A 14426-nucleotide genomic window follows, 5' to 3' on the forward strand; every position below is an offset into this window, starting at 1 on the left:
TGTCAGTATAGTGTCCTCCCGTCGCCCGGAGCCTCGAGACACCTCGACCTTCCTCCGATCGATCGCAATCGTTACCGCGAGCTTTCGAGCCGGGGTAATAATTAATCATTTCCTTTCTCCGTCCCCGACGCGTTGCTCTGTGGCGAAAGTAACGTTGCCGACTCGAAAACAGAATTATCGAACTGTTTTGCCACAACTAGACCACACATCTGTACGCACAGATCCATTTTACATAAATTAATTATTTAAAATAAGTTAGCTTTAATCATCCGAAACAAATTTAAACGAATCGTTGATTTTATCCGAACCTCCATGCACAGACTGTGCAAAAAGAGAGCAGTATCGGCTGGAATAAAATATTTGCCCGATAATAATCGAACAGCGTTTGCGCTAATTTCCATCATAGTTACGGCCATATTAAAATCGGAAGTCTATTTATCGCGATGAACCCGACGGCCGATAAATATTTGATAGCGTTTTCCTGAAGCAGATTCACCCTCGCGACTCGTCTCGCTTGAAATCTGTGCTTCCCGGGGGTAATTAATCATTTTTTTTTTGTCCGCCGTCTTCCGGTGTAGCTCGTTCGCAAAATTAAAGTGATTTACGGGAGTCGTTATATTGCTGCCGGAATATTTCACCGTCGAAACGGAGCGCGTAAATACGCCCCCGGAATTTTCCTTTACAATTTACTTAGCCCGATTCCTTCGAAATATATCCGAACGATTTCGATTGTTGTTCCCCGGAGGAAGCACGCTATTCTGAAAATCACGTAACAAGATTATTATTGTACAGCTTGAACCAATCATATTATTATATTTTCACAGTCTAAACAAGGCAAATGAAATTTTAAATCTCCCACGCTGGCAAGAATGATGTTGTTCGAAGGGGGTTGAAACATCCCTTATCTTCAAATGCATTTTCCGCTGAAACCATTAGAGATATCTGAGCGAAACAAAATGCAATCAGTAGATACTCCCAAGCTTTACATCGCAGACTCTTTCTCAAAATTTTAGATCAATTATTCAGGTTGCAAAGAAATTAATTTTTGTTCGTACAAGGATCTCTGTGGACTAATAAGAAAGCCGCATAATGTGAAGCAACACTCTCGGTGTCGCTCGACGTCGTAAATATTTCAAGCATTGTCCGACTTTATTGCGATTCGCCCTGTGCAAAGTTCTCGGACGAAACCACCCCCTCGCACCCCCTTTGCTGCAACCCCGTTTGACAAGTTTCCGTTTCACGGTCAGCCGAGCCGCCCCACCTGCCGGAGAATCGCCTACGTAGGCACCGTTCGAGATATCGTAGGTTATATTTGACACTGATCGTATGAAAGTTAATATTGGATGATTCGGCGCGATCCTACGGACACGTCCACTATCCCACAAATTTCGCAGCGTCGGAGGAAATATCCTTTTTGCTCGCCGAGAGAAAATATTCTCGCAGCCTTATCAGAGAATCCTGATTTACTCGGATCTGTGATCAGAATTTTTACGTACACGTAAATTTCATATTTTCGTTCGTTATTTTATGATTCATTCGGTAAGTTGGTATTCTCGGGATCATAAATATTAGCACTTTAATTTTTCTTTAAGCAAGACTGCCCACGAAAGTATCACGGTTCAGGACATTTATCTTCGGGAATATCGCTATTGTCAAAGTTGACATCCCATTGCACTTAGGGCTACTTTTGTCCAGTTGTGTTCGCGATTCGACACAAAGCGAGTTTAGCAGACCAACGCGAATATCTGGGCTGGATCACGAATAGTTCCTATTTCCGCTGTCTGCGTCAATAAACGGGAGAGCTTTAGGAGAGGGTTAATGAAAGGGTTGAGAGGGATCGCGAAGGGTAGGTCGACGGGGATTTTCATCGGGGAAGAAAGGTTCAGTGGAGTCGTTGTCGCTCGAGCGACGACTTATCGACGGAGGTTTATTTTTACGACGGAAGTGTAACGGTCGAGCTTGCTGACTACGATCGGCGATACAGTATTACAAGATGTTGCTGCTGCGGTCGTTCATACACCTCGGAAATCGAAATTCGCAAATTCACCACTTCCTCGAACCTCTCACGCTTCCACATTTTCGGTGAGAGGGTGGGCAGAATGTGTATCGGAATGTTTAACGACTCAGTCTGCTTTTTTCGGTGGTTTTTCCCTGGATTTCGGGCCGTTTAAACGAAGATCGAATTAATCCCGGACCAGGGAAAGACCCGGCCCGGCGCCTAGAATTTCGTGCGGAACCGAGAACGCGACCCGGCTTCCGGCATAGCCGCGATTGTTCTCGGGATCAATTGTTCTTTGTAAAGAGTACGCGACACACTTTGTCGCACAGCGTCGTCGCTCGAGACTCGTGCTCGCCTCGAAAAGGACGAGTTTCCCCCGCAACTTTTTGCCGGCCATTCAACGATCCAGATCAAGATTTCCTTTCTCTCATTTTTTTAGCCCCCGTTACCGACGTTCATCGTTTCGGGTCGCGAACCATTGTCCACGGAGAAGCTCTTCCTCCACGGTACCAAAGTTCCCCGAAACCGTTCTGGAGAACGTATTCGATCGAGCAAATCGAGTGTCCATCGTAATTAGAAAACCCATTAACACTTGAACTACCGAGCCCTTCAAAATAGAATTTTTTCAGCGACTATTTTGAGGGATTAAAGTTGAAAATGTGACTTTCATGTCCAAGATCAAATTTACTGAAAATCGAGGACGAAGGGGAAAACGATTTTGAAAAATCTGCGAGAATCACTTGTTAAATGTTCGAAGTTGCAGTCGTAATGGCGTTCGCAGCGTTCAAGAGGATCGGAAGGAAACGGCAACGATTATTCTGTTGCTCTCGGCCCGTTAAAAGATAGCATTGATATCTCGGCCAATATTTGCCGTTTCCTCTCGCAGCCGCGGTGTTGCTTGCATAATATCGAGTGTTTGCTCGGGCTGGCGCTCGCCTGGAGACACCGTGGTGCACGGTGATAACGGTGATCAACGAACAACCGACGTTTTTCTAAATAAACGGAGACGAGGTTTCCCGCGCGAGAATGCCGGCAGAGTTTTCCGGGGGCGGAATAATTCGTGGTCCGCCCAGTGAAAAGTTGGGAAAACTCGATCGACCCCGGGAAACTCCGTTTTGTATCGCCGGAGAATAGCCGAAGAAACGAGCTGTCCTCCTCGACACCTATACTTCAATCACAGAATTGCTCTCTGGGAAATATTAAATAAAGTTTTCGTGGATTCATTTTTTTTTAATATTTCAAGATCATCGATTTTTATTGGATATTCGTATAGAGACGAATCCTATAGAAATAGAATGAAAAGACGAATCCAACGAGTATAATGAATGTACCATTACAATCCTTCAGTCCCGAGATATCAGTGTCTGAAACGTAAGATGCACTCGGTGCACTTGATGCATTCGATTCTTCGGACACAGATATCTCAAGACTGAATAATCGGAACATTACGGTCATTATGCTCGTTGAACTCGTCTTTTCACGCTCTACAATAATATCTAAGTAAAAATTGAATAATCCTAAATTTGTTGATGCGACGAAAAGATAGAACACGTGTCGCCCCGAAACGTTTGTCGTCCATGAATCGTTGAAGGACGCCATCGTGGGTGCCGAGATCTAATGGCTCCGCCATAAATACACGGTTTTCTGGATCGTGATCCGACGGGAAGCAAATATTTCCTCGTCGACTGGTTGTCTCACGGGTCAGTACGATTGTTTCACCGAACGGACGTCAGCCGGGGAGAATAAACAGCGGGACATAAATCTATCGAGCGTATCCGCTTGCGGAAAATGAACAGAGCCGCGGAGACGGAGGAAGGTTTTATGCGTTGAATCCGACATTGACGTTCCTCAGATTCGGAAACTCCAGGATTCCAACACCCTCGCTTTATTTCCTCCTCGAGAACGTTGCCTGGAATCTGCTTTACAAGCCCGAGTAACAGGAACAGCTACCGAATCTTTAAACAATGTTACTCGAAATATTATTCAGACATCGTTCTGCCGTTGATTGGATTTGCATTTCAAATAATATTGAAAGAAGCGGAACAGGATAGATACAATTTCTGAAATATAAGATTGTCTTCGATAAAATGTTATCTTGACCCGGATAATGCAAGATACCGTTTAAATCTATTGTCCAGTGCACTTTGGAACATTTTCCTATTCGTATAAAAATTCTTAAACGCACTTATTATGTGAAACATTTTCCACCACCAGAAACAGCTCACCAAAAATGTTAACAACGATTTATCCCAATACCGTCATCTTATTCGCCACAGATTCTCCAACAAATTTGCAATGGACCACGAAGAATCGCCGATAGGTGTCGTGTATTCTTCTCATGTATATGCGGGTGGATTTTTTTTTAAAAGCCGATCCGTGCTTCCACCGCAGTCTTTAAAGTTGCAAGAGGTACATGGCCCGGCTGTTATTTACGATCGCACGCGACGAGAGTCTGCCTCGGGTTCCTCGTTCAAAATGCAACATCCCGGCACGAACCGTGACAGTGCACGCCGGGAACCCAGAACCCGTATCGCATTTCGATGCATTCTTCCCGGTTCGGGATTCGGCAGCCGTCTCATTTCGATATTAACTTTTCTTGATCGATGAGAAAGCACCGACGGCTCCAACCCCGTCCGCCCTCTCCTCCCCGTTCAATCAACGGTTCACTCGTAATTAATCTGCAACCCTTACCCGGGATTCTCCTCGAGTCAAAGGTTGGCCTGTTTTCTTTTTTTTTTTATTTTTTAGGTTTTTCTTTGCATTCTGCATTGACAATCTTAACAAGAAAAGATGGAAATAGTCTGAAACGAGTCTCCCAAGCAAAAGAATACATTTTTCTCTAAATCCAGCCCGTAAAAAATCATCGAAAAAATCGTTAAAAAATTGCATGAAGAGCCACGGTTTAATAAAAAAAACAGCACCGTTCGAAAGCAATATGAAAACAGCGCGTTTTCACGAATCGACGATTTGTTTGCCGGGCGAAGTAAAATTCCAAGTGTCGGGAGGTTTAATGGTTATCGATCGCCCGGCGGATCGATCAGCGAATATTCCCGGTTGATTGTGAATTCTGACTGAGGGGGGAGGGGGGACCCAGCGTCACCCGTTCCAGTTTTCTCGTTTTCCGTATTCTCGTTTACGCGGCTGGTCGAACGCCACTGCGTCTCCGTTGCGTTTTGCAGGGCGCGACCTTGGTCGATCGAGTGGGAACGCTCCGGAATCCGGAAACCGGGACAGACGGAACCGCCACACGCACGTCTTTAATGCACTCCGGAGCCAATTCTCTATTTATCTTCGAAATTTCAAGCTTCTCCCGCGAACGGATGGAGAGCTGGATCGTGTCAAGGCCGGTGGAACCATCGTTTCCGGAAAATTCACATCGATTTCTCGAAACCATAAATAATAAAAATAACCCAGACGAAACCTTTCTTCTGTTCCAGTTTCACCCCCACACAAAATTGGTTCTCTTAACAAGCTTTTTAATCACTGTGCTACATCTAGGAAGAGCTCAGTTTTTCCCCCTCAAATAATCTTAGGAGAAGAAGGTCAATTATGTTACTAAATCGTTGGTCTACCGTTGCTTGCAAATACTCTACTATAATTATAAATAGACTGTTAACACTTGTACGTTCGGTGCACTCTTGCAAATTTGCGAAATTTCGCTTCCCCAATTAATCGGAAACATTAGCTAAGGAGACGAAATTCAGAATTACGGCATCTTCGAATTTGTCAGTGAAACGTAATCCTCGTATTCGGTAAATGTGATTGAAATCTATGCGCGATCATAAACGAGAGACGACCGAATGGCGGTGCTATACGAGAAGAACACGAGAGTCGTATAAATGAAACTTAACGTTGGAAGTGCCAGTCAAAGCGACTCGTACTACTGTCTCACATATGTAAATTACCAGGTCGTATTCATTAAGATTTCAATCGACCTTCCTTGCGGCATTTGCACGCATAAATCAATTCATTAATCATCATTTACATTTAATTTAACTATTTGAATATCTGGACGATTTTCCATTTTTCCACAATTTATAATATGTCTTTTATCTATGTCTCTAGTTTTTTGGAACTGTGACCCTGCAAATATTACTCGGCAGAATCCACCAATGTTTACAGCTCCTGTACAAAAATATTCGTTCGCATTGTCTGAAGGCTTTCGAATGCTTTCCGTGACCCTGTTTCAGCACATCTTCGCAATAAATGCTCCGCAACTTGTACAAATACCGTTCGCTTCCAATTTTATACGTACAATCTCAAAAGTAGTATCCTACGGCGGCTATAATATTACTTTCAGAATCGAGGTATATTTTCTACATTTTTACTGTTTGAAATATTAGATATTTCCGAGCATAGTGACCAACGGCGCGACATTTTCATTACCGGGGATCGATCCGGAAGCGTTCCAGTTTGTTTGCGGCACGGGGCCGCAATTCCGCGATCATCCACGCCGAAAAACCCGGAGAAAGGTTTCGCAAAATTCGCGTACCCCAATTTTCCGGTGATAAGACAACGGTATCGAATTCCCCGAATCGAGTGCAATTTTCCCGCGTTCTCGGCAATTTCCGCAAAGTGCGTTTCCCTCCCGACGCACGACGCGTCGCCGCGATTAGGCGAACGGGGCAATGGGGGGGTTCGATCGTCGGTGGTGGCAGAAGCAGGGGGGGGTATCGTGGAGTAACGTGGGAGTAACATTTACGCCCCATTTTCGGCGGAATCCGTTCCTCGAAGGAACAATCGTTAGCGGGGACGTGTGTGCTGCACACGAGTAGACGAGAGGGAATCGAGGATGGTGCCTCAGTTTGGGGGCGGACCTCGGTGCAGGATGATATATCCGCAGCAGCGGACGACACCAGCGAACCGGAGCGACGTACGCGTGCGGCCGACATCCGAAATTCGGGGGGACCTTTTCGGGGGACACGGACTTCCCGAGGGCTTCGGGCTTCCGGGACCCGCGCCGCGCCGCGCCGACCGCGACCGTACTCCAAGCGCCCCCGTGCACCCGCGACCCTGAATTTCCGAATTTCGCCTCAGTTTCCGATCGGGTCGCGACCAGCGCTTCTCTTACCGCCTACTTCTGTGACCAGTGTGCTACAACTCGAGGATCGTGTTACCCTCTCGACCCGGTCGCCGATCTTCTAGTTCCGTTCCCTTCGAATCAACGAGGAGGATCGGATAATTCGCGGTTCCGGTGTGATTTTCTTTTCTGTGGTCAAATTAATCCCGTGAGAAACACGGTTCTATTCGTTTCATATTTTAGAGAAACCCTGCGATCCCCTTCCCTTTTAATCCTTTGCAATTTTTCAATTTTTTTATTTAGTAGTGTTACATGTAAACTATATTATAGGAGAATTTTAGCAATTTTTGCACTGTGCTATATCGAAACCGCGTTTTCAGAGTACCGTGTTATCGGAGGGTTGAGTACACTTTTTGTTTTATATTGTGGGAAATTTCTGAGTGCTCGAAGACTCGGATTCAATCATAATTGAAGATCATAGTTGCGATTGGTATGAATGAATAGATTGGTGCACGCACGCTGCTCTCTCGTTACGAATATCTGTACAATCTGTGTCTTCTACAGATTATTTTTTAGTCTTGTTTATTTCATATACTTCTGGCAACTAGTCCAAAAAATGTCCGCAAAAAATTTGATTCGTGTAATTGTCGCGGGGGACAGTTGTCCCAAGAAGTTTTTAACGATGCAGTGGGAGTCTACGAGAGAATTTCACTGGACCAGAGAGGAGGTTGACTGTAATTAATCGGAAGACGCGAGTCAAAGTGGGAAACTATTCGAAGCGGCGTGGTCGACGCAAAGACCGACGCGACAGGGCCACGCCGAAGGTAATCCTTCCGGATATTTTTTTCATTTTCCGATTCAATTAAGTGGCGGGCTCGGATCGATCTGGGACTACTGCCAACCGTTCCTCCAACCCTCCTCCCCTGCAACCCCGCTGTCCGAGCAACCCCTTCTTAAATATTCGAGCCACGTGCGGAGGTAACTATTATTAAAGGAATAATAAGTGTTCGATCGTGAGGACGCTTCTCCTGCGATGGCTGCTTCCTCTGCGGCAGAGCGTTCCACGATGTTAACTAACTGTCACCCACGCAGAGACTCCTGTCCTCGAAAAGAAATCGGCTGTCTTTCCGATTTCCTGACCCCGATCAGACTTTTCGTATCGCGGTATTTCCATTCGAACTGTTTCGTGGGATGCTGGGAAAATTTCCTGACGTTGCAATTAATCCGTTTCGTTCATAAGAATATTTGTAATGAATATAAGAACGATCGAGATCGAGGGGAAAAATTGAGCAGCTTCAAGTGGTACGATTTTGAATCGCCGTTTTATCGCACCTTTTGGCGTAAACCGCACGCCCCTCGAACGAACACTTTGTTCCTGGCTACAATACTTTGAGAGATGCTGGTCCATTTTACACTTAAGCACGCAACGTCTGTATTACATACGTGTACACGTGTATGTACGTATAGGTGGAGCCGTGCAATTGGGACGGGTTATATTTCGAGTGCGGTTAGCGTCGGGAAAAAGTTGTAGAGGAAAAGTTGAGTGGCGCGGGGGAAAGGTTTGTTTTCCCACCACTTCACTTTTCTTCATAAACGCAACGATGCACCGAGAAAATGCAAATACACTCCTGCCGAAAAATGAAATTGCATATTGGGTCTTCCGAATAAATTCTGCTCGGCTCAATTAAGAGAATAGGAATCAAATTGATTAAACAAGGAGACATATTAATTCCAAACACAAAATTGAAATTAGTCGTGTCATTAATTCTTTAACCATTGGCCAAATAAAAGGATTACGAGTTTTTAAAACGGAGAATAAAAATGATCCGAGCGTGAAAAAGTATATTGGTCTCATTTTCCACTATTATATTCTTCTCGTTTATCAGGTTCTCTCGAAAATGGACACATTTGTTTCTGGCACGTGTTTCTGGTCCACTCTGGATCTCGAAAGGCAGGAAAAGGAAGAACAAAAGAAACGTTGAGAGCATCCGAAATAACGGTATCCGCCACGAACGTCCTCGGACAGTGCCGCATCGGTTCGTGACCAAAATGGCAGACGCTGTACGAAGGCGGGTCGGCCATCTTGTCGGCCCGTTAACGAGATATTATTCTCCGGAAGACTTCGGGGAATCTGTATCTCGCTTGTCCTCGTGGATCGCCGAAACGCATCGCTGCGATCCGTGGCATGGTAGCCCGGGCCCGCGATTCGTGCATTCGAGACTTAATTGCATCCTCGACGAGGACGGTACGTGGCGCGGCATTAATCCGATCTTTCTGTCCGCCGCGAATTAGGGGACGTGCGACCACATAGATTATCCGCGAGGTCTTTTAGAACCCGAACCCGGTTTCGCCCGCTCCCTTTTCCCGGCGAAAATAACCCGCGATGTGCCCCTGAATATCTTCGGCATCATCACCCATCTGCGACGCGTTTACTTCCAATTCATCCATTTTGCACTACATTTCACGAGTAAATATTCAATGAACCTATTTTCTCACATTCTCAATAAAGGGAGTTAACACTTTTGTGGGAAATATTATGACAGTTTTTGGCTTCAAAAAATTCTAGAATACTTATTCAACTTTGGTACTGTCATTAATAGAAAATAAAAATTCTACGGATTAAATTCGGAAAAATTAGCTCACCCCTTCTTTCTCATCGAGAGGGTATCTTTTAATAGTTGCAAAACAAAAAATGTGGAACCGGTCAGCGTGGCCGGAGGCGGTTAGCGTTAACGCCGCGTTCGTGCGGAACTTTCGGTAAATTCGCGGAGCCCAGCATCGACGGGAAATTCTTGAATGATATCGGGATATCCGAGCATTTACGATACGCTGGAACAAGAGATGCCCGCGGATGAGTACCATAGAGCAAGAGAGATTACGACTGCACACTATCGGACCCGGTGCACACCGTGGAAACGGAAACCAGCGTGAACCCGTCGACGTTTATCGCTAACGACGTCGCCCAGCTCTAATCGGACTCGAACTGCCGCGCCGACGACGTCGCGTCCGTAGTTTCCCGGGCCTGAAATCCGTCGAATTTCGATAACGTAATGCTCATCGTGCCGTTCATTTCCCCGGGGTGGGGAACAACTCGCGTCGACGAGGATCTGTCACCGCGCAAAAGCGGAGCGAAATTTTCGCGAAACTCGTGAGAACGGCCAAGAGAGAGAGAGAGAGACAGAGAGAGACAGAGAGAGACAGAGAGGCCGAGCCACGTGCAAACAAATGTGTCACGGTCGATCGAACGGGAAAGTTTCGCGGCTCCGATCGACTGAATAAGGAATCGCCGACGGTTTATCGGTCGTGCACCCTTTCCTTCCTTTTTGCACCTGTGTAGCCTCTAGATACTCGCGCGTAACGTATTTTCCACGTCTCGACCCGATGGTCTGTTCCACAATGAACGGTCTGTGCTGCCCGTTTCGAAGGCGATCACTGGTTTTATGTTTTCGAAAATGTTGTCATTTTTCCCCCAGGGCTGTCCAACTTTCCAGGTAAACTGGGAAGTTTGAATGTGAACGAAGGATTTTCCCAACAACGAAGGATACGGTCCAATTATAGGGGAATATGTTTACAGTCTTGATCCCGCGACCGAACAGATGAAAAAGGAGGGTAGGGTCCGATCAGGCGGAAGTAACGGCCTTGGAAGAAAGTTTCATGCGGCCATTACGCTTTTCGAATCACCGGCGCAACTCCCGCCAGAAACAACGGGGCCGCTTAGACGGTCCATTTAAATTCCACGAGCAGTTTATTTGAAAGAGCGTTCTTTATGGAAGCTCGAGTTTCCCACTGAAAATAAACGCCTCCGCGCGCATAAACTCGACGCGGACGAGAGCGACACGCGACACGACGCCGTTTACAACGGATCCCCTTTCTCCCCGAGACAACGTCTAACGTTCCTTGACGAATTTCTACGGCACCATCTTTTATCAAGATTTCCTTGGACAATTTTTACAAAAATTTTTTTTCCCAGACTTCTCTCAATTTTTCATAGAGACATTCCTAAATAATCAAGCTATAAAATCCTGAGAAAATAAAATCAATTTCTATCAGAATAACTTCAGCAACAAGTGAACTTTTATCGAACTTCTTCTGGTGTGACTAGCATCTTGCGTTGTCGTTTGGAGCGTTCGAAGTTTGAGTGCGCAGTCGGTGCAGCACACACCAGGGAATATTGAAAAATGCAAGATGTGCTATCTAGATCGTGAACGGAACGATCAGAGGCTCGACAAAGAGCCATAAAGCGAGGCGGCACGCTCGTTCTTCTCGCGATCGCGTCGAGAATCTCGGCGACAATCTCGCACGTGAAAAAGCAGCGACCGTCTCTCGCGTTCGCTAAGGCTCGGCCGTCGAGGAAATTCGACAATATCGAAGTATCGTTATCGAGGATATCGAGGTTGCGATTTCATCGTGTCGGCAATTACTGTCTCGCTTTCGTTACGCGTCACGTTCCGCTCTTGCGGCGCGGCGTGACGTGCGCAATTACCGACATAATTGAAGCCTTGGCAACCATGAATCCGTTCCTTTCTTTCTTTTCACCGTGCACTCGCCGCGAGGGTTAGTGCGAAATCTTTTGCAATTTTTCAAGAGCTTGAAAAACTTTCCAGAAAAATCGTCTGCTTCGAATAGGCGCATTAGATTGTTGGTAAAATGAATCGAGTTTCGAATCGATTTTAACGTTCGGATTTCTGGGAATCGTACATTGACAAATGGAAGTGTGGAAATAGAGTGATCGTACAGGGTGTAAAAACTGAATTTTCTGAAGTGGCCGCTGTCATTTGTTACCAGTGGCTTGACCTTCGTTTGTTGAACGCGGCTTAACGTGATTACGCGACTTAAAGCGTACGGGTGTAACATAATGGAGATAGGGGTTGGATAATAAACTCGCGGGCGATCAATTATTTAGCCAACATTCGAGCAAATTGCCGCGGAGCATAAAATTGCGGCCGCTATCGTAATCGACGATCGGCTGGCGGTTTGCATATACATACATTCGGGTGGTCTCGCAGAAAGGGAAACAGTTTACTTCAGTCGATCGAGAGTATCCGATGACGTTCGATCAGTCGATTCGAGAGCGATGACCGATGAGTCATGAGTATACTACAGATGTTTAGTAACGAAATACAACTTGTATGCGTTGTTTACGACAGGCCTTCTCCGACATTCGAGTCCTTCGATATTTTTATTGGTTATGACCAGACCGCGGATTTGTATGCAAAATAAAATTTTTCTGTATCGATATCAAGAAAAAAAAAGAAACTCTGGAATTTGTTTTCTTTCCTGAATAATTTCAGAAGTTTGCGAGCAATATATTGGCTTTTAATCTATTTGGTGTTTTTAATTGTAGCTATTAATTTTGGTCAGAAATGCATAAAATCCGCTGACCAGTTAATGAAGCAGGGAGAAGGGCGAAAAAATAAATTGACGGTGAACGGCGTGCGAAACGACTATAGAAACCTACAAAACAAGTCGTGCCAATAAATTCCGCGGATTAACGGAGAGATAGCGGGCAGAGGGTGCACGCGTCGCCGAATCCATTGTGCAATGCGAATTAATGCACGGCCGCGTGTTCTGCTTCCGCTCGATCGTAAGATGTAATTATCTTCCCCATCGTTGCCCACCTGATTTCGACGAATCCCCCTCGTTGTCGCTATTATTGCTGAACTTGTTTTGACGCCCCTCCGCGTGTCCGAATTACCCCCACCATCTGTCCCATCCCTTTGCGACACGTTTTGCGCATTGCTCGGACACCCGTTACTATGTTATTTTCACATAAATTCAGAAACAATCGCTTAATTTTCGGATTTCAAGTGTACTTTTCGTTTTCACCATTGTTTATTTGTTCTCAATTTAATATTGATCCGTATGTTAATTCCTGCAGAAAGTTCTACTTTTCTTGAAAATTACGATTGAAATTTTCCCGAAAGTGTCTACGATATTATGCCACAATATGTTCGGTAGTTCGAAAACAATCGAAGTTTCCAGCCAAAAGTTCAGTCTTCGGCGATAACAATTTTGAAGGAATCGCGCAGGAAGGACGAACCGACCGTAAATTACCATAACGCGGTGCCCTAACAGCGGCTCCGACCGAATTAGCCTCGTGTGTGCCCCGTGGTTACTGCAATTTTTCGCGGACTGGCGTTTACGAGCGTTCGATCGCAGGATATAAAGTCCTCGCAACTTTCCGGGGAACGCCGGGGATTCAGTGTGTCGCGATAATGGCGGATCGTATGGATCCTCGGATGAATCGCGGCCGGTCTGATCGGTGCCAAAACTGTCGGCCCTCGCGGCAATTATCCATTATCAAACGGATTTATCGACGATTTCGCCGACGCGAGCGAAAATAAGACGCGGTAAACGGTCGTTGTGAATCTCCTCGAAGACTTCGCGGCGAGGAGCCTCTCCATCGTTGCCGTTGTTATTCGCTGTTACTACACTTTTATGCAAAATTCTTATGAAACGATCAGCTGATCGCGTTTCAAAACGTTCTCGGTTTGCTAGACCACAATATAAAAAACTGTATTGCCAGCGGAGATTTAGTTTGAACAGTGACTTCTTCAAAGCCGTAAATCGAACCACGGAAGGCGTAGAGCCGATCTATCAGAGTCGAATGATCGTAGATCGCGTAAGATCGATGGTGCCGCAGGTTCTGCAATTCGTAGAGCGGTCGACAGACGGGACGATTTATTCCCCCCAGGAATTAATAACGAGTCGTTGCTGTCGTTAAAACGCTATTCGACATCGCGTACAAGGTAAACAATGATCGCGATAAATAGCCAGGCCGCTCTCCCCCTCCCCTTCAGGGAAATCAATGATTCGCAAACAGTTATTCAGCGGAACAGGAACATAGGGACTCCTCGAATCGATTCCGGCTCGTTGATCGATTCTGTGAATAGATAAATAGAGGAAGAGCCTACCCCTTTGTTGTCGGTCGAACGGTACAAATGGAGCTGGCGGAGTCGAAAATTCTCATTCTTCGTCGAGCCTTCGACCAAGACGGACCCCTTTCGAAAGACTCTCTCTCTCTTTCTCTCTTCCCCTGGCTTCCTTTGCCGGTTCGTTCCACGGCCTTGGCTGTCCTTTGTTACTTTCAACCCTTTGGATTCCACCCTGCTACATTCTTCGGTGACCCTCTACCCCTCGCCGTTTCTCAGAGCATTCTCGCTTTGACTTCCTTCTTCGAACAGCTTTGATCATCCTTGACCGTCAACCTCCTTTCGAAATCGCTCGCGAACACACTTTAATCATCCTTCAACGTCCTCTGCAGGGTTGGATATTTTTACAGATTCGGTCCTTGAAACACTGCGGATATTACTAATCGTTCTTCTATTACCTATTTAGTCCTCTTTCAACGTCCCTGTCGACTTCATGGCGTCTTCTTGCTTTGAACCTTCCGGCAGCTGGTGATCT

General features: G+C 45.9%; 1 protein-coding gene across 8 annotated transcripts in view; it reads left to right on the forward strand.

Annotated features, from left to right (window-relative positions):
* The window catches only part of Shaker (potassium voltage-gated channel protein Shaker), a 267533-nt gene that overhangs the window by 151869 nt on the left and 101238 nt on the right, over positions 1–14426 (forward strand). The window lies entirely within an intron of this gene.

This window comes from Halictus rubicundus, chromosome 9, assembly GCF_050948215.1.
Source record: "Halictus rubicundus isolate RS-2024b chromosome 9, iyHalRubi1_principal, whole genome shotgun sequence".
Classification (NCBI taxonomy): domain Eukaryota; kingdom Metazoa; phylum Arthropoda; class Insecta; order Hymenoptera; family Halictidae; genus Halictus; species Halictus rubicundus.